We start from the raw sequence: 21973 nt of genomic DNA, 5'->3' as shown, positions 1-21973 counted from the left end.
AAATAGATATGTTTCAACCCAAAGCCAGCTTCTTATTTAATGGGGAAATACTGAAGACATTCTTGCTAAAGATAAGAACAAGGCAAGAAAGAAACTGTTGCCACTACACTTTAGCATCAGAAAGATAAAATATCTAGAAATAAATTGAACAGGAAATGTGTAAACCTTTATGTGCAAAACTCTGAAACACTCCTGAAAGTCAAAAAGGCAGGCCTAAACCAATGAAAGATATAACGTATTCTTGGATAGGAAGATAACATCATAAAGATTTAAATCCTGCTCAAATTATTTAAAGAATTTAATGTGATCTCTACAAAAATACAAAGCTTTCCTCCTCCCCCCACCCCCACCCCCCAGGAACTTGCTAAGATAAATATGAAGTTCCTATGGAGAACCAAAAAGGCAAAATTGGCCAGGAAAACCATGAAAAAAAGAAAAATACTGGAGAATATGGTATAGCCTTATCATATATTAAAACATACTAGAAATCCTCAATATTTAAACTAATTGGTGCCTGAAGAGACAGACCAATGGAGCACCATAGAAAGACCTGGAGTAGGACCCAAGTACATATATCAATCCAGTACAGGATAAAGGTGGTGTCTCAAATCAGTGGGGAAAATGGGATGTGTAATAACTGGTTTGAGACAACTGGCCAGCCATTTGGGAAAAGATCACACTGGACCTATACTTCATATGTATAGTAAGATAAACTTCAAATAGATCAGAGATCTACATGTAAAAAATGAAATCATAAGTACTAAAAGAAAATATGGATGGATTCCTTTAAACACTTGAAGCTGGTTTTTTATTTTTATTTTTTTAATAAATTTATTTATTTATTTATGGCTGCATTGGGTCTTCGTTGTTGCGCGCAAGCTTTCACAAGGTGCGGTGAGCATGGGGTACTCTTTGTTGCAGTGCGTGGGCATCTCATTGTGGCTTTTGTTGCGGAGCACAGGCTCTAGGCGCACGGGCTTCAGTAGCTGAGGCATGCGGGCTCAGTAGTTGTGGCTCGCAGGCTCTAGAGTGCAGTCTCAGTAGCTGTGGCCCATGAGCTTAGTTGCTCCACGCATGGCATGTGGGATCTTCCCGGACAAGGGCTCGAACCCGTGTCCCCTGCATTGGCAGGCGGATTCTTAACCACTGCACCACCAGGGAAGTCCCCCTGAAGCTGGTTTTCAAGCTAACCTATTCTTGCTTAATGTGAAATTCTCTCTCATCCTTCTGAAGTTTTATTCTCTTGATTAACTGTGCTTCCTCGGGTGTTCATTCTTCTCTCTTGTTCATTAGTGCCTCTCTTATGTGATCTTGATTTTTTTCAGGGGTTTTGTAAATTTGGTTGTGTGTTCATTTTTGCAATTGAGTTGTCCTGAAAGCCTGTCTGTGTGTGTGCTATTACCACAGTTTATCATCACTGACGCAGGCAATGGGTGACATACAGCTGCCTGGGGAGAGTCCAGATTTCTGGATGTGGGGACCACTGGTTTCTTTCTGAGTCATTGGCCAGGAAGGATACTGCCTGCCTGGTGACCTAAGCGTCTACACTCACTGCTCCCACCTGAACGCTGACACTTCTGTCACCTACTAGTAGCATAAGTAGTGGAAGGTGGGAGATGTTTTGAACCACCTGTCTGCTTCTCCTGTCATATCCCAGCCAGAACCCCTTCAGATATCTGTACCCACCTCTCCCCAAATCGGAGCTCCCCCTAGAATCCCTTCCTCCTTTTTGAGTCCTTTCCTTCCCATATTTTGGAATTTAGTTTCCTCCTTCAAATCGATCCCATTTGCCTTTTGACTTTCAGGTGTCCCTCACAATTTCCACTAGTGGCACCATCTCTTGTTTTCCGAAATAGTTATGAATTTTAAAAAGATACATTTTCTTGAATTTCTAGGGATTTAAATGAGGATTCTGCAGTGGATACATATAAGTCTCTTGATCCAAGGTTATACTTTGTAAAAAGTACAAGCAGGTAGTTAGGCCGCATTGACAAAATTGTCCTTGGGTTCCCAGAGTAGGAATGGAAACTGCAAAATTAGGATCTGGACTATTTCCCATTAATGATCCTAAGACTGCAAAGGAAGGACCCTAGGGAATCATGGTGTTCTCGAATCCCATTCCTGTCAGGGATTCCTCTATCATCCATTGTAATAACACTGACTTTGTTGCCATTCTGTGAGGCTACAGTTGGCTGGAAAACATTCAGATCCACAGTGCTCAGAATCTAAATCAATCCCATTGATCATAAGATGATAGATGATCCCAAGCCACAACCCATATACCTGGTAATTGTCACTTTATCCAAGGAAGACATCTTTAAACAAGCTTTAATAAGAATGTTAAATGTTTTGCAGGTAAGAGCTTGAGAATTACAAATGGGAAGCAGTCATCATGGCAGAAAGAGGTTGAATTTATCTGCAAACTGATAGGGATCTGTGTGGTACAGGAGAAATTGCCCATGAAAGCAGTAGAGGTAATAAGAATACCCACACTATTCTACCTTCCCCAGCTCCTCTGAGAAGGAGAACTAAACAGTATCCCTCACCACCCGTGGGCTCCTCTTGCCTGGTTCCTGACCCTACAGAAGGTAAGAGTGGAAACCTCAGCGCTGAGAAATTCTCAACTTCATTTGCTGGTGGTGCTGGAACCTGGGTGAGCTCCAGGGACCTGGGTGAGCTCCTGGGTGAGCTCCAGGCATGTCTCCAAACTTTGTCATATTGGCTTCATCCAAAGCTTCTCAGGCCAGGGCAGGTGGATCTACCCCAGTGGAGCTTCTCAGCATCCCAGGAATATGAGCAGCTGTTACATAAAAGTGCTGCTTTTATCTAAAGTATAATTTTTCCAGAAAGCTTCAGGGGAAAACATCACAATTTTATGTAAACAAACAACCATAGACATATTATGGAGTAGAAGGCAATCTCACCATTAATTTTTAAGATAAAATATGAGATGTCCAAGAAATGTTAGAATTATGGAGGGTGGCTTTAGGCTATTTGTCTTCACAGCTTTCATAGTATTTATTTGATTCTCCTCTTACCTTTTTTCTTGAAAGTTTCACTGGAGGAGTTTGGGGAGCCACTGGGGCAGATACTGTAGACGGACTCACTCAATACCCACCACACACTTTCCTCTTCTGCTTGCCTTCTGGTCCTGCAGCCTCTGGAAAACTAAAAACTACATTTTCCAGACTTCTTTGTAAGTAAGGTTTCCTAAGTTGTGCCGAGCTAATGTACCCATTTGAGACTACCTGAAATCAAGGACAAAGGTGATTTGTCTGTGGTGTCTAAAACAGTGCCATGGTGCCCTTCTCTTGGCTAAGAACCTTATCTTCCCCCCCCACCCCTCCCTGCAAAGACAGTGTAAAGAGCATAGATAAAGACCCAGTTCTCAGTATGGACTGGCCCCTACTTATCTTCCTGAGATTGTCTATTCACTCATTTTTCAAGGAAATACCCTAAATCCATTCACTTGGAAGTATCGAGGCTGTAGTCTGCTGTCAGGATCCAGGAAAAAGGTGATGAACTTCTTAACCATCAGTGGTCCCCAGATTGGGCTTCCCTGGTGGCGCAGTGGTTGAGAATCTGTCTGCCAAGGCAGGGGACACGGGTTCAAGCCCTGGTCCGGGAAGATCCCTCATGCTGCGGAGCAACTAAGCCCACGCACCACAGCTACTGAGCCTGCACTCTAGAGCCTGTGAGCCGCAACTACTGAACCTGTGTGCCACAACTACTGAAGCCCGTGTGCCTAGAGCCCATGCTCCGCAACAAGAGAAGCCACCGCAATGAGAAGCCCGCGCACTGCAACGAAGAGTAGCCCCCGCTTGCTGCAGCTAGAGAAAGCCCGCGCGCAGCAACGAAGACCAAATGCAGCCATAAATAAATAAATAAATATATGTATTAAAAAAAAAAAAATGGTCCTCAGATTGAAGAGAGTGAATAGATTCCAGAGGTGTTCAGGAGACAGAATCAACTGAGCATGGGGACAAAGAAGTGACGGTCAGAGTGATGACACTAGGGTTTCTGGTCTGGCCAGTTCCCAAGTCAGGTAATACAGGACGAGGAACAAGTCTGGAGGAAAATAATGAATTCAGCACTGGAAATGCTGAATTGGGTTTTGTGAAGAAAATCCCAGAGTGGAGATACCTAGTAGACCAGTGAAATACAGACCTAGAATTTGGGAAAGTTATTTGGCCTTTGGAAGTGGATTCGAGAATCTTAAGCACGTGCAAGTTAAAATTGCAGGTCCTCACAGGTAAGTAAATGACCTGGTGGGCTTTTCCGTGTGCCTTTCCCGTATTCATTATAAGTGAATAGTGCTCACTTTGCATCTTCAGGACCCTGAGCTGACTGCTTAACTGTGTATAATATTTTTTTAGGGAAAGAATACATGGTTGCTGAGTTTAGGCAGCATCTAGGTAGGAGGTTTTCTCCAAAAACCACTCTTTTAAAATTTAAGCTGGTAAAGAATTACTAAGTTCGGAACCTGAATAGAGCAAAGCAAGGAAATGGAAATGAGAAAAATTCTGTTTCCAGGCCCTGTTCTGTGCAGTTTTGATGTATGCATAAATAATATGTGGGATCAGAGGGAGGGGTGACCATTTATTGAGTGTGCCTAGCCTTGGGCCAGGTGTGTGCTCTCGAGCAATCCTCCCAATAACTTGGCTTTACAGGGATCATCAATTGATCAGTCAATCAATCCATTTATCAATCCTCAAATACTCTTTGAACTCTGAGTCCAGGGCTTGGCCATACAGAGCAAGACCAGCCTAGATCACAGGAGTAGACCCAGTCCCTCTACAGCCAGAGAACACAGCGGTTGTGGTTTGGCTGCTTCTGTTTCTCCTCTAAGTCCCCAAACCTGCAGGAACAGGTCACATGTTCCAGAATGTTTCTGACCTCAAGAAAAAACTCACCGGGAGGTCCCTAGGATTAGCCAGTCTTTGGGGGACTTTACCATCCCCTCTCGCATAACTGCCAAAAGCCCCTCACCAGGCCATTCCAAATAAACCATCTAAGTAAAAGGAGTGCCCTTGTTATGCAAACAATTATTCTTAGCCTACCCTCACTCCACCTACCTCCCCCAGTCAGCTCATGGAGAAATTCTGAAGCCACAGCAGTAAGCAATTTGGGATGGCTCAGGATTATTTTATTGTTCATTTTCACTTCTTAATTATGGAAAATTTCAGACACATATAAAAGTAGAGAAAACAGTATAAACAAATTCTCATTTACCCATTACTTGCATCTATTTTTATTTTTATGCAAATCCCAGGGAGGGTGCTTATCACTTCATTAGTAAATCATGCAGTAGATATGTCTAAAATACAAAGATTCTTTTATTAGAAGCATAACCACAATACCATTATCAACATCAAAAATTCTCAATAATGATCTAATATCATCACACTTATGTTTATTTTACTCATTGGCACTTTTCTACAAAAACAAGCATTGCATTTCCATCTTTCTCTTCCTTCTCCTGGCCTGGAAGCAGCCCCCTGTTGCTCAGGTAAATCGCCTGGCCCAGCTATACAGGTGTCCCCATTTACATCCCTCCCCGTGTGACTCTGGTCCAGGGACAGTCTTTTATTCCCTTACTTGAGGTTGTTTATTATATTTAAGGGAAATTCTGAGTTGCTTTCAGAACTCTCAAGCTGGACAGAAAATAATTATAACGAATTTGAAATTCCAGCCCTGACTTCAAGATCCCTCCAGGGTATTCATTATTTTATTTTCACCGTGAGCTTTAAACATTGGGTCCTTTACTTAAAAGGCACCCTTGGGTTTGGTTTTTACCAACAGCCCAATAAGCAGTTCCAAACTCTGAAGTACAAAACCAACGTTATTTAGAACAGATTGTTAGCAAAAGCCTCCTGCGATCAGGCTGAGAAGCTGGCTGGAAAAGAAAACTCTACCCAAAGACCTCATTCACTCAACTGAAACTTACATTGGGCATCAACGACATGTATATCTGGCATTGCATAACGGCTGCGAGGAAGTCCCTGCTTTCAGGGACTTTCCACTTTAGTTGAGAGGTAAGACGTTTGCACAAAACAGATGACTAACACTTACGGGCAATCTAAGGGCTAAAGGAGCAGCTCAGATCATGGTCTGAGCGTTGTTCCCTCAAGCTGCAGTGGACTGGGCAGGTTCCTGGGGAGGAGGGAATTGTGCCCGGAAGGCTGGGACAGTCTGGTGGGAGCAGAGGTGGCACGGGGGGAGGGGGAAGGGACAATGGACACCACAGGCCAGTGACAGTGACACTGGGAATAAGTGGTGGGTTTCAGGCTCCAAGCTGTGGGGCGAGTTATGGTAGAGACCAGCGCTCTGGCAGGCAGGGTGACAGTCCGGAGGTCAGAAGCTAACTTCTGAGTACAGGAGCCAGGTCCAAAGCCAGAGCAAACAGAGCCCAGCATTGGAGGACAGTGGGCCGGGTCAAGGCGGGAAAAGAGACCTTGGGAGAGCCAGGTTGGGGTGCAGGAAGAACGGGCCCCTGACTCCCCACCCAGCCAGGAACGCCTGCCCTGACTGGCAGCCCTCAGCCCAAGGGCGGAGCTTCGTGAGCCCTTCCTGCTGGCCTTGAGCTCCACTGGGTTCCCAGGCTCTGTCCCCTCCCTGACCTCTGCTGACCCAGAGAGGGGTCAAACTCCTCCTTTGTCCAAACTCCTAGGTTCTTGCTCTCCAGTCTCCCACCCAGCACCCCTAGTCCCTGCTCTCACTGGAGCCCTGGATGGAGACCTGATTGCTTTAGTGCCTCTCTCTCCTCCATCTTTTTTTTTTTTTCTCTTCTCCACCTTTGACTGACCTTGGACTCCTCCTCTTGCCTCCTGAGCTTCAGACACCTTGCCTTTTCTCTCCATTTTTGCCCTTCTTTCTGAGCCTGACCACTGCCCCTCGGTCTGCAGCCCTACATCTACTTCATCCTCACTTCCTGACAAACTCAAACTGTGTCATTAAATTGTAACATGAAATCTGCTCTAAAGTGAATTTTAATAAGATGATGGTGTTTGGTCTAAATAAGAAAATGGGCTTATTGAGTGGTCCCTGCATGGCCAACCCATGGCACCTTTGACAGACAACCATGTGGATCTGGTTTTCCATGCCACCCTATACTTCTTTGGAGTGAAATCAGAGCTTAGTACTGTTATTTCAAGTGTACAGGAAGGAAAGTATTTTTCTTTTTCTTTTTTCATTAACTCAGTTTGTAAAATAGAAGCTCCTGAGCCAGATAATGCCTTAGATTTCTTGCAGCTTAAACATTTGTTTTTATGGTCTTGCTTTTGCTAAATTGAATAAGTTGGATAAATTTCACATAGCTTTTCAGAAACGAACAGGGTTTTGTGTAACTTTTTATCCTCAGTTCAAGTATTCCATGGCTTTAATGAGTTCGCTTACTCTACACTTTATGTCTGAGCATCTGAGACATTTTCTTTCTTTTTTTTAAATAAATTTATTTATTTTATTTATTTATTTTATTTTTGGCTGCGTTGGGTCTTTGTTGCTGCGCGGGCTTTCTCTAGTTGCAGCGATCGGGGGCTACTCTTCATTGCGGTGCGCGGGCTTCTCATTGCAGTGGCTTCTCTTGTTGCGGAGCATGGGCTCTAGGTGCGAGGGCTTCAGTAGTTGTGGCACGCAGGCTCAGTAGTTGTGGCTCACAGGCTCCAGAGGGCAGGCTCAGTAGCTGTGGCACATGGGCTTAGTTACTCCGTGGCATGTGGGATCTTCCCGGACCAGGGATCAAACCCGTGTCCCCTGCATTAGCAGGCGGATTCTTAACTGCACCACCAGGGAAGTCCTGAGACATTTTCAAGTAAGAAGCTGTGGAGATTGAAATAGTTACCCCTGCAGCAAAATCAGCCTCATGTTACAGGCCAGCCTGTGACTATGAGTCCCGAGATACTGGGGTCCCATCCATGCTCATCCCTGGTGAGGAGTGGACTCAGTACAGATGCTTCTCAGGGCCCAGCACACCTGTGTGCAGAATCGGCCACCTCTTACCCACACTGAGGTTTATGTAGCTGAGGAAATTCTGGAAGTCCTGTTCAAAAGTAGAGTTGGAATCGTAGCCAAGGTAAACTCTACCAAAACAGATTGCCCATCTTGCTATACAAGTCAGGATATTTTCAATTATGAGAGAGAGAGAGACTCAAAATAAAATTTATTAAACAAAAGAATTAGTTGGTTGGCATAACCAAAAAAGTCCCGGGAGTATATGGCTTCAGGCATGGCTGAATCAGGGGCTCAGATAATATCTACAGGAAACTTTCTCTACCTTTCTTGTCTTTGCTTTCTTTTGTGTTGGCTTCATTCAGAAATAGACAAATGTGACCACTAGCAGTTTCAAGTTTTTATTCTACCAGCTTAACATCAGAGGTAAGAGACCGACTCTTCATTTTTTGTAAGAGCTTTCTTGAGATATAATTCCCATATTAAACAGCTCACTCTCTTAAAGTTCACCCACTTGATAAGTCAATGGTTTCTGGTATATTTATTCACAGAATTATGCAACCATCATCACAATCAATTGGGAGCATTTCATCATCCCAAAACAAAACTCTATATACTTTAGCAGTCATTCCCCCTTTCCCCAAACTCCCACCTCCAACCCTAGACAACCACCAATCTACTCTCTGTTTCTACTGCTTTGCCTATTCTGAACTGTTCACATAAATGAAATCAAACAATGTGTGGTCCTTTGTGACCGTCTTCTTTCACTTAGCATAAGACTTTCAAGGTTCATCCATATTGTAGTATATATCAGTATTATATTATATTCCTTTTTATTGTCTAACAATATTCTGCTGGATGGATATACAACATTTTATTTGTCCATTCATTAGTTGATGAACATTTGAGTTGTTTCTAATTTGGGGCTATTGTAAACAATGAAGCTATGAACATTTGTGCACAAGTGTTTGTGTGGACATATGTTTTCATTTCTCTTGGGTATGTACCCAGCAGTGGAATTAGGGGGTCATACGGTAATTCTGTGTTTAACCTTCTGAGGAACTGCTAGACTCTTTTCCTAAAAGGCTGCACAGTTTTACATTCCCATCGGCATCGTTTGAGGGTTTGTTTCTCCACATCCTCACCAACACTTGTTAGCTGTCATTTTGATTACAGTCACACTACTGAGTGTTAAGTGGTAGCTCATTGTGGTTTTGATTTGCATTTTCCTTGGAAAGGAAAAGGGGTAAGGAGACTTCTTGAGAAGCGAGCATCGTCATTCCAGACATGAAGTTTGAACTTAGAATTAACTGAATATTTACACAAAAGAGGCATTCAAATCAGAAGAATTTGATTAAAAGAATTAATTACCTTTAATTGATAAATGTAAATGTTTTCTGCCCTCAGAGGGAAATGACTCTGAAGCAAGATATGGTCATATATATTTCTCATATACATCATACACCACACACACACACACACACACACACAGATACATGCATACACACACACAAAGAAAATTACATTTTATGCCTGAGCTTTGGTGGGTAAATATTGATGCAGCTACATTTGACACAAATGATATACCAGACACTTGACTGTTATAATATCATTCAAATATATTATTTTATAAATTAAAAACAAAAACAAAAACAAGCTGAGACCCAAAGCTGGTAAGGGACAGAAAATTGGAGACAGGTCTGGATCTTCCAGTTTCCTGACCAGTGCTCTTCCCACCACACTACATGCCCATCCCCTGAGTCCTCGGGGTGCTCTGTTCCTGGTTGATATGGTGAGTTGAGTTTGATTCATTTCTAATCATGAAGCACGGAAAGGTACAAAATTGCAGAGAAATAAAAGCCTAGGACGATGACAGAAACAGAGTGATGATAAATGCTAACTCTTACAGGAGAAAATGTTCCTCATTTTTCCGTATGGATAATCAACTCCCACAGGCCATCGCATGAATGTACTCTTTGTTTGGGTCTCCAGCCTCATGCATTATGGATGAAGGCTGTCGATGTGCAGACTGCAGGGACACGGCTCCTCCAGAGCAAAATCAACACTCAACTCAACAACCACCTACAAACAGCTTGTAGCCCTATAGTCCAGGGCTTGAAAGACAGTAAAAATGAATCCGTGATAAGGGGCAGGCTTATCTTCAGGGCCTCACGTCCAAGGGTGAGGCTGAAGGTAGGAACCCCACCCTGGGTTATCACCTCACATTCTACAATCCCCTGGGTTTCTTAGCAAAAGAGAAAAGCAACTGCTAAAGCAGCCATCACCCAGGCGACAAGGAGTCCCGCCCTGATTCTACGTGGAGTTTACCTGGTACATGTGTGCACTCAACTCATGAGAACTGGCCCCTCTTCCCTGCACACTTTCCTATCACATCCGGAGAAGGATGGCTTGCAGGTTTAAATGCTTTCTTTTTACTTAACTAACATCCCGTTGTTAGATAGATATTTTTTTCAAATTTCTCCCTTTTTATAAATACTGCTGCGTGAACAAACGTCTTTGTGAATAAGGACATCACGTTACTCTGTCAAAAGATGCTTATATGTTTACCATTTTCAATATGTGGCCAAATTGCTTTCCAGAAAGGTCTTCTCTATCCTCATTCCAACAGTGTAGCAAAAAAGCAGATATTCTGTATATTTGACCATCCAGTATATTATCATTTTAAAAATTCTTGCCATTTAACAGGTTAAAGAATGCTTTCTCGTTATTGTTTTAATATATTTCCTCAGTTGCTAATGAATTGGGACTTTTTTTCATTTGTTTACTGGCCATTTGTGGTTCTTTTATGAATCGCCTATTCACGTTCTTTGCTCATTTTTCACTGAGAATGCTCATCTATTCCATATTGATTTGCAAGAGCCTCCATCCAATTTTCATGAAAAGTTTAAATTCCTGATGCAGCTGTCAGAACTGCTTATGGCTGCAGTTCTCTGCAGATCTAATTGTTTTAATAAGTCTCACTAATGACTCAGTGGTTAATGAAGGTGTAGATCTGATTGTGGGAGCTTAGAAAAGCGATGTAATTAGAAGTTTCCTCTCCCGATCAAAAGACCCAACTATATTTATCAGTTCAACTTCCTACTTTTTTTCTCTATTTTGAAAAATACATTTAAATATATCCCACTGGTCTTGGCAGGGTTGTGGGGAGGGCATGAGGACCGTGTCTGGCTGTTATATAACCCTCCAATTAATTTAGCATCGTATTTCCTCTTTTAGTTTTCGTATTTTGTCTTGAAAAGGGAAGCTTCAGATTCTCAGGTTCATATCTGCCTTGGCTGCCTCTGGAACCGGGAGTGAGGCTGTCACCTAGCAACCAGTGCTCTGCTTATAGAAACCTAAGCTGTGGCCTGGCCAAGAGGGGAAAATCACCCACTGGAATGAAAAGTTTTAGCTTTGAACTTGAGAGCAGCCAGAGGCACAGCACTGAGTGAGAAGGAAGAGCCAAGATCGTTTTCCCAGGGGAACCCTAGGCTCACTGAGTCCTGAGGCAGAGTTGGGGTGGGGCGTGGCTTCAGGGACAACATCTGGGAGCTTTGATCCCCACCCTGAGGGGTGACCAGAAGCTCGGTATTTTCAGCTTGGGTGCCGCAACCCCTGAGTGATCTGAGACAGGTAGCTGAGGCTCTTGGAACCCTTGGTGCTCCCCAGTGGTCAATACTTGGGAGCCACAGGGCTCAAAGCTTCACTCGAGAAGGTGGGCATGCAATGAGGTATCACCTCACACCGGTCAGAATGGCCATGATCAAAAACTCTACAAACAATAAATGCTGGAGAGGGTGTGGAGAAAAGGGAACCCTCCTACACTGTTGATGAGAATGTAAACTGATACAGCCACTATGGAGAACAGTATGGAGGTTCCTTAAAAAACTAAAAATAGAACTACCATACGACCCAGCAATCCCACTACTGGGCATATACCCTGAGAAAACCATAACTCAAAAAGAGTCATAAAAAAAAAAAAAAGAGTCATGTACCACAATGTTCATTGCAGCTATATTTACACTAGCCAGGACATGGAAGCAACCTAAGTGTCCATCGACAGATGAATGCATAAAGAAGATGTGGCACATATATACAATGGAATATTACTCAGCCATAAAAAGAAACGAAATTGAGTTATTTGTAGTGAGGTGGATGGACCTAGAATCTGTCATACAGAGTGAAGTAAGTCAGAAAGAGAAAAACAAATACTGTATGCTAACACATATATATGGAATCTAAAAAAAAAAAAAAAAGTCCTGAAGAACCTAGGAGCAGGACAGAAATAAAGATGCAAATGTAGAGAGTGGACTTGAGGACACGGGGAGGGGGAAGGGTAAGATGGGAGAAAGTGAGAGAGTGGCATGGACATATATACACTACCAAATGTAAAATAGATAGCTGGTGGGAAGCAGCTGCATAGCACAGGGAGATCAGCTCGGTGCTTTGTGACCAACTAGAGGGGTGGGATAGGGAGGGTGGGAGGGAGATGCAAGAAGGAGGGGATACGGGGATATATGTATACATTTAGCTGATTCACTTTGTTATACAGCAGCAACTAACACAACAATGTAAAGCAATTATACTCCAATAAAGATGTTTAAAAAAATAATAAAATAAAAGGTGTGGAAAAAAAAAGAATGTGGACACGAAGGCTGCTTCCTGGGGGTCCAGTCTTATCATCTGGGTCTGAGCAGTAATGTGTAAAACCACCTGAGGGTGTCCCATACCATGAGGCTTAGGGGGGGATTTTAGCGCTTCCAGGGCATTCTCCAGGAAGTGGAGTTCTGAGGAGAGTAGGGGGCTCTGGCTGGTGTTGTAATCCTACTGACAAACTGCCCCTATTTGGTAGTTATAGTATCTTTCCTTGAAAAACCACCCTCCCCTCCCCCACATACATACCCACACCCCTCATGGATTCCCACCTTCTTATTTTTCCTTCTCTTTCTCCATGGGACTTGCTCTGGCCAATGGAATATTACTGAGCTTGACAGGAGCAGAGGTCTCAAATGTCCTTCTGTGGTTTGGCTTACTCTTCTGTTCTCTGTTATGAAAAGACAAGCCCCAGGTAGCCCCAGGTCCAAGGAGAATGAGGAGACATGTATTGCACAACCTGAACTTAGCTATAGCCTGAAACAGAGCCATCCCAGCCAACCCCCATGCCCAGGACAAGAAAAATGAAAGGTTGTGAGTCACTGAGATTCGAGGACTGTTTGTCAAGCAGCTTTATTGCAGCAAGACCTGACTAATACACTGCTCTTTACTCCTACCACAATTTTCTTCTAGATGTCCTGGTTCCTGCATTTTCTGAGGCCTGGTTGGTCAGCTTTCCTTTCAGTTCTGCAAGCTTCATCATATCCTCCTAAAAAATTCTTCTCTTTGCTAAAGTTAGTTGGAATTGATTTCTGTGGCTTGTCACACAGTTCAGATTGTAGAACTCATGGGCCAAATCTCCTCTGCAGAGTTGCCCACTCCTCGGGCTGAATTCAGAAGCTCTATCATACGATCTGAATGCTCCATTCCAGCCTTTCCCCACCATCCTTTTCTTTTTCAATGGCCTCTGCTGCTTCCAACTGAAACAGTATGTGCCCTGGACAACGTCAGGAGGCTTTGTATACAGTTGCTTTGCCTGGATCATCCTCTTCCATCTCCAGAGGCTGAAGTCCTGTGCACCTTTCAGGACTTCACCCAAACACCATGTCTAGGTTCTCCGGGCATCCCCTCTCCCCTCTGCAATACTGGAAGCAGTTGCCCCTAGTCCGGAGGCAGCTTACCTTCCTTTACGAGCTGTACGGTTTATTCCCTTACCAGGGTGGACTCATTGAGACCAACACTCAGGGGGAGCAGAGGGAGCCCAAGACCTTTTCCATCACATTCAACCCTGTTAGCCACTTTCCAGCGGCATTTGGGGTGCCACTGACGCTTGGGGTTAAGGGTCTTGTAGTATCTATTTTTGTATCCATGGTGTCCAGCTCAGAGCCAAGAACAAAGGTATACTCTAAAGAGCTGTTGGTTATTTGAATGCAGGCATGAACAAATGTCCATCTTTTCTAGAATCTCAGGTCAGAATAAGCACATAATAAAAATAAATTTGGGGCCAGTGATGTGCTTCCTTCTGTCCTGAGATGGGACATGGCTATCATCTTATTTACCCTGTCCAAGGATGAAGTTGGGTCTGGGGTCAGCCACGGGCCAAACCTTATGGGAAAACATCCGAATGAAGCCCCCAACACTTAAAATTCACTCAAACCTTCCTGCTGCAGTTGAGGGGACCATGGTGGCCTGTGCTCATAACTTCAGCACATGGAACCCATGAAACCAAGGTCCAGAGTGGGGAAGCAAGAAACCAAAATTCACACAGACAATAAAGGGAAGCGTGGAAAGTAGAAGCACAGACTCCAGATTGTTTGTCCTCTATTTCTTACAAAGAGTGACAGACAAGAGAGGGTCCAAGCTGGGTTTTTCCACTGGGTCTTCCTACACAGCCTGTCTCTGGGGAGGGCACCAGCATCCCTGTGCCAACCTCCACAGACACAAAGGCTGCTATTCTGTGCCCAGGAGGATTCTCAAAATAATAGTGCTGCCTGCCTCTGTGGGCTGGAGCCAGCTGTCTTGGTACACTCGGTTCCTGAATTACAATTTCCTGCTCTTCACTTGTGGTGATAATTGGTGTCACAGTAACTGGTCAACCATGCCCACTTGTCTCCTGGTAGCTGAGGCTTGAACAGGCAGGAGAGACATCCAAGATGGAAGGAACCAGGTGAGTGTCTTGTGATGGGACAGGCAGGACTTTTGGAGCCAGAAAGATCTGAGTTCAAATCCTGGCTCTGCCACTTGCTGGCCCTGTGGCCTCATTTTCTCACTTGAAAAGTGGGAGTATTAACAACATCCACCCCGGGGAGCTGACGTGAGGTGAATAAAGGTGGTCAGTGAGTATTATCTTCCTCTGTAGAATAAGAAAGAAGGCAGTCTCAGGCTGGGCTCCCCCAGAAGCAGACCCTGAGCCAAGGAGTTTATTTGGGAGGTGATCTTAGGAAACACCAGGATAAGAGTGGGGAAGTGAATCAGGAAAGGGAATGTTTTGATGTGCAGCCTACCCCTGTGAGCAATTGGAGTTCAACCCCTTTGGGACCTCTGGAAGGCAGGTGGAACACACCTCAGGTTTTCCCTCCAGGAAAGGGTGAGGAAGTTGGAATATTTATCCACCCCAGTGACCATCTACCATTGGTTGAGGGCTGCCGGGGGGCTGGGCTTAATTTCCCAGCACAGCTTGCTCCTTGTGCCAGCTCAGTGGGTGTAAGTAGCCAGAGAAAGCCTTCTTTGGGCAGCAGGTTGCAGCTGCTGGGGACATCATGGGGTCCACGTGGATGGGAACGGTCAGGGCAAGCCACCCACAGTATCTGCTACGAGGCAACACAGCTCATGAGGAGAAGTCAGATCTGTCCTATCAGGTCTGAGCTTGGGCTAGAATTAGGATACGAAACCTAAAAGTCAGGAGCTGGTGCAGGTGGCCCTGGGAGGTGGGGAGTGAGCCAGGAATGAGGTGAGGGGTCCTGGACGTTTGTCATCAACTGTCCTGGAGCCCCAAGTCTTGTGTTCCTGGGCACTAGCCACAGTGTGAGGCAAGTCAGCTTTCTCTCTGCCGGGATGACCTGGGACTATGTTGAGAGATTTTCTCAGTCTTTGCAAAACATAAGGGTCCCTGTTTCCCACACATACCCTCACTCAGCACTCAGTACCAGCTCTTTAGGTTCACCCCAAGCATGAGAACGGGAGAGAGCGTGCATGTGTGTGTGTTGTGTGTGTGTGTGTGTGTGCAGGTCCTGGGAGGACTGCCTGGAGGACGACCACTTCTCGCGTCGAATACAGTGATTGCAGACTGGGCTGAGATGAATAGCACAGTAAGAGATGGGCAACATGGAAGGGGCAGAGAACAGAATTAAGGAGCCCTGTGCAGGAGAAACGGGCTGAATCCTGCGTGAATCCTCTCAAGGTGCAGCCTCCCTCAAAGGCCACTGGATAACAGTATTTGGAGATGCCTTATGCTGTCTAAGTCAAGTGTCAGAAATTCCCACCCGGTTTGGATTTGAACGGATTAGTTGGGTCCCCTGAATGCTTTGCAGACAGAATTACAGAGACTTTGTGACTTCCAAATGCAAGTATAATGAAATGAGAAAGTAACATCAAAACGCCTCGTCATTCTCATGGAAAAATCACCCAGGAAAAGAGCTTTTAGGGGACTTCCCTCCAGTGGTTAAGACTCTGCACTTCCACTGCAGGGGGCACAGGTTCGATCCCTCGCCGGGGAAATAAGATCCCGCATGCCGTGTGCTGAGGCCGAAAAACAAAAAAAGGAGCTTTTAGAACACAAGTTTCTTTAGAGTTTTCCTCAGAGTTTATAAATACAGGTACTGATAATAATCATTATTATCAATGATAGCAATCACTATTGCTATTTTAGCAAGCACCATTTCTCGAGAATCTCCCATGTGCCAGTTATCTTGATTTTCGTATCTTATTACATTGAAGCCTCACAAGAATCCAGATATGAGGAAACAAAGGCACCGAGAGGTTAATTGATTTGCTCAAGGCTGCACCGTGGTTAAGTGGCAGGGCTGGGATTCAGCACCAGACTTCTCAAGTTCCAAAGCCTGATCTTTAAATTCTTCACTCCATGTACAAGGTGATATATTTGAAACTGATTTCCTTTTAGTGGTAAAATGGTATTCTTGTAAGTATTGAGGTCATTTCTTGACCGCTTTAGATAAAGCGGTCTTTATCATAATCAGAATTTGCAGAATTCCCACAGCCACATGGAACCCACGGTTTTGATTTGACTTCCAGACTTGGTGATGATTCCATGCCAACCAGCTGACAAGGCTGCAAATTTATAGACCAGATCCAGCATGCAGATTTGCTTACATTGGCCTACACGGTATTTAAAAGTAATTTGAAGTTACACTTACAGCTTGGGAGATTTGATATCAAAATCAAGATTTCCAGCTCTTTGTGAATAATCAGAGGATCTATAACACTGATGGCGGCTCCCTCTTCTGTTCACCGCAGTCGCCACCCATCTCTAATGCCTCCCTGTCATTGGTGCCAAGTGACAGGAGCCAGGTAGCATCACACTTTGCACTGTGTTTTTTCTTAGAGTAAATTAGATTTTTCTAATTCCTTTACCCCCTCAATTGTTTTCTCACCTTCCTGGCCTCTGTAGGCATTTGAGGGTTTGACACTTAAAAATTAACTTCTTTAGATGAATTCAATGCAATGGTTATTTGGTACTCTCTATTATCCATTTAAAAATTAATAAACAAATTCCTCTTTAACTGTTTAAAAAAGAAAATCAACTTCCCCAGTTCGGTTCTTTAGAGACACCAGGAAACCATCCTAGGTTTACTGTCCTCTCTCCTGTGCTCTTATCCTGCTGAATGGCACAAAGACACCAACTCACCCGCGAATCAGCCTTTTTAAAATTGTGGATCTCACACTAGTTACTGTGACCTCAGGCAACTTCCTTAACTTCCCCAGCCTCTGCTTCCTCATCTGGAAGAGGACTCCAGGTCACTTAACGTGGGCAGTTAGGCAAAAGGCAAGCCAAATGCTCAGTTCGCCCAAAACACTGAGAGCCAGTCTGCCAAATGAGCGAGTCACCAAATCATTTGATTCTTTGAAGTATCCTGTTTCCGTTGATCAGCTCTTGTCTTGTCCCCATATCAGGATTTTACGGGATATTTAGCTCTTGTCTTCCCCAGCTCTCCACTGCTGCAGCTGGAGACTGAAGCACCAAGTGGGGGAGATTACAGGGGAGAAAGGGGATTAAAGAGAGGCAGGCTGGGGCGGGGGCTGGGGGCGATGCATGAAGAGAATACATTCATGAGCCTGTGTTCTTTATTATGAAGACTCTCATAAATATATTATCCATATGAATAAGAAACATGAATGAAGAATATGCTCATAAGAATTCTCCTTATTAAAGAATATATTACTCTCCTTTCCCTCCATCTCCCCCTCTCCACTCTTAGGCTCCAACAGCAGCAGCAGGAAACGGGAGCAAGGACACCCTGAATGTTCCTTTTAAATGCTGTTATAAAGACAAAATGAAAACTTCAATTAAAATGAAATGATTAAACAAAACAAGTGAATTTATCAAAGTTGCCATTCAGCCTAGTGGGAAATATACTGGTACTTTCCTCATTGGAACACTGGGAAGATTAAACGAGATGATGATTCTGAGGTCCACAGCCTAGCACTCCATACACAGGGACTATTGTCACACTGCTCAGAACGGTGCCACCGCCCAGCCTGCCACCCAAATCTACGACCTGAGTCAGCCTTGACTCCTCCCTCCTGCCCACCCTCAAGTCCAGTCCAAACCAAGATTCTATCTGCATGGTGACTAAAAGAGACCCCCGAGGGACTTCCCTGGTGGTCCAGTGGTTAAGACTCCAGGCTTCCACTGCAGGGGGCACAGGTTCGATCCCTGGTCTGGGAACTAAGATCCCATGTGCCACGTGGTGCAGCCAAAAAAAAAAAAAAAACAGAGAGAGAGAGAGACCCCAGGGAGCATGGGAAGGAAGGAATTAAGGATGTCTTGAGACTTACACCAGAAAATCAGCTAGTGATCAAGTGAACAGGAGTGCAGAGGCCCTAGGCCCACGATGGAATCACCCCTTTGCAGGGAGAATGGGTCCCTTGGTGAAGGCTGATGAACCAGGGAAGCCTGAAGGAGAGGCAGAAGTTGCACATTGGTGGGGTCTGCCCACCCACTGCCCGAGAGAGAGGCTGGAGCCATTAAAATTTCGCTTTCTGAGTTCACGTTCACCAAGGCACCATCGGATAACCTGGCTTCCTGAGGAGCAATGCCTCCAAGGAGAGAATGTTCTCACCCCACTGCTGTCAACCTCCAGGCTGCTTGAAATTAGTAATTTTCTTTCTGGTTTGTTCTCAGGTCCCGCATGGGTTATGTTTATTCAAGCATCAATAACTTCTGGGACTGAAAAGATTCAATCTCTGAGCTTACATGGCTGAAGGTCAGAACCAGATGAGTGACTCATTCTCCAGGGTCAGTGTTCCCTGGTGGGGGCCTCTCTGTATGGCCAGTACCAGGACCCCCAGTGTGATTGAGGGCTCTTTCCCCTAGCAGCCTCAAGCACCTCAACAAGACATCAGGTCTGGGGCAGAAAGTAGGACCCAGTACTGCTGCAAAACAGAATCAGGTTTGAAGTTCCCTGTGAGGCACCAGCAAATGTTCTTGATCAGGACTTATGGCCTTTCCTAATAGTGTTGGAGAGGAAGGGGGAAAGTTCTTCCCCAGATTAGCCTTAAAATCTAATCGAGGAAAATTTTGTTGCCTAGACGATGGCAGATTAAAGTGTTTAGCAAAAGCAAGAATTTATAAAAAATTGTCCCTGATCTATAAGAACTAGGGAACTTAATAAATCTTCCAGGATTTTTAGCCACGCTTACGATATATCATACTGAGAAGTTGCATTAGTATGTAGATGAGACGGGCAGAGGGATTCGGGCTCCTGAAGCAATAGGACAACACTCTAGAGCATTCTTGTGGTAATGAGTGTGTCTCTCCCGAGTAGGGCACCCAAAAGAAGGAAAGGGGGAAGGGAGATGAGGTACGCGTTGGGTGTCCTGATGACCTACTTTGTGCAGACACAGGGCTGGTAACCTTGACTATATAATAGCATCTCTTTGAACCCTCACTGTGTAAATCATTTGTTGTTTGTTTTCTAAAAAATATCCATCATATTAAGTTTCTTAGGGTGGCAAATGAGAGAAGCCAATTCTGGCTAGCTTAAACAAAAAGCAGTACTTACTGTGTAAATACTGCTGGATCCCGCAGAGTAAAAAGGAACAGCCAACCCAAGGCTGGAGAAGGGCAGGAGCCAGGGACAGGTCTGTGGACTCAGCAGTAGCTTTGCTGCTGACCTCTTTGGTGAAGACTTGTCCGTGACTCAGCAACCCAAGGTCCAGCCCCTCAGTTCAAGGGCAGAGAACGTGATGGTCATAGCCAAAATTGGGTTCTCCCCTCTATCAGCCAGGGATGGCCAAGAGGGTGGAGACATGCAGTGTAGACAAAACCTCTGAGGGCTCATCCATGCTGGATTTGTGAGCTGTTGTTCTCAGAGATGCCGTAGTGGCAAGGTCCCCAGGTTTCCCAACACCAGCTCCTGGTGTGATGTTCTCAAAGCACCATGAGTGCGTTACAACGGCCGCTCATCCCTTTCACCACAAAACCTATTTTGCTCTTTATATTATGAGCTTATATAGCGATGTAAACATTAATAATTAAAAGAAACAAACCGCACTAACTTAAAGTTTTTCGCTGCAGTAAGTACTTAACAAATTAACCTAATTAAATCAGACCTCTCTGAGGATTTGTACAATCCTTTTTGTCTCTTTTCAAGTAAATGAATTTTTCCCACTGAGGAAAAGATGGTGTCGTGAGCAATACCCCTGCTTCTTTGTTTTCCCTGGGGTTGGAGGAGCTGGGGGCCTGGGAGGTACCTGCACCAACAGGGTTCCAGATGCAGTTTTGGTTTCCCCACTGAGCTACATTTGCAGAAATTTAGAAGGCAGAAAGGAGGTAATAGACATTCTCCATCTCACAGAAACTGGTGCACATTGAGACTCCACAGGTCAGAGTTCTTTGCAGCAGCTATGACTCAGTAGATAAAGGGCATGGCCTGGGAATCAGCATTTTTAACAGCCACTCCAGGTGATTTTTATCATGACACAAGTGTGGAAACATTGCAAGTCACCACGCTGCCTTCTCTACTGATTTTCTTTTCTTTTTTATTTATTTATTTTTGGCTGTGTTGGGTCTTCGTTTCTGTGCGAGGGCTTTCTCTAGTTGCGGCAAGCGGGGGCCACTCTTCATTGCGGTGCGCGGGCCTCTCACAATCGCGGCCTCTCTTGTTGCGGAGCACAGGCTCCAGACGCGCAGGCTCAGTAGTTGTGGCTCACGGGCCTAGTTGCTCCACGGCATGTGGGATCTTCCCAGACCAGGGCTCGAACCCGTGTCCCCTGCATTAGCAGGCAGATTCTCAACCACTGCGCCACCAGGGAAGCCCCTCTATTGATTTTCTGTAGCTGAGAAAGTCACTTCATCTCCTAGGGCCTCAATTTCCAGCCTTTGACTTGGGCACTAGGATAGTGACCCATTATTATGTGCCAGTTGCCTAAAACTTCTTCAATGCAAAGTCTTTAATTAAAAAGCTGGAGACCCGATTTTCCAGCTAATGAATGGGATGGAAAATTAACACCAGTACTGTACCAGAGTTTGGAGGGGCTGTGTGGGGAAGCTATAGGTTTTGGGGAGATACCCATTCCATCTCCATCACTTACCAGGCTGGAGTAAAGCCAAGTTATTTAGCTCCTCCAACCTCCATTTCTCCACCTATGATATAGTTATGATTCATACCTTCATACCTACCCTGTAAGATTTTGCAAGGTCTGAAAATACTGCATGTAAGGGTCTATGTGTACTATTTGTAAAACTGGCGTTAATATGGTAGCTGCTGGTGATAGAAGTAATAGTAACAGGAGTCATTATTAGTGATTTTTTTAAACCTAGCTTTGATCATTCTGTAAAGCAGACGGGGAGATCTGGCCCTGGGGTGAATGCTCATCGTAACGCCCATTATCAGTGGCTTTGAAGCATCACGCCAGGAGCTGGTGTTGGGAAACCCTAGAGAGGCCGGTCCAATCAATACACTAACATTTGCTTTGTCCTCAAGCCTCATGCCCATGTTGACACAAGTGGCCATTAGAGGACGATGACGAGCCGTGGCAGAAGTAATGGGCTGGAAGGAGGCGGCAGCACGCTGGATGCGGCACTTGAGGAGATAGTGTTTTAATCAATTGTAGGTGGTCATTAATGTCTGGGGTAAGGTTGGCTTGAGGTCAGGTGTGTTATCGCACGCAGACCCAACCTCGGAAACAATGTGGGTTCCCAGCTCAATAAGGAGGGGGCTCTCAAGGTCTCAGAAGCTTCTCAATGACCTCA

Source organism: Balaenoptera musculus, chromosome 11 (genome assembly GCF_009873245.2).
Source record: "Balaenoptera musculus isolate JJ_BM4_2016_0621 chromosome 11, mBalMus1.pri.v3, whole genome shotgun sequence".
Taxonomy (NCBI): Eukaryota; Metazoa; Chordata; class Mammalia; order Artiodactyla; family Balaenopteridae; genus Balaenoptera; species Balaenoptera musculus.
The sequence above is the reverse complement of the archived record's forward strand: the minus strand, read 5'-3'. Positions refer to the sequence as shown.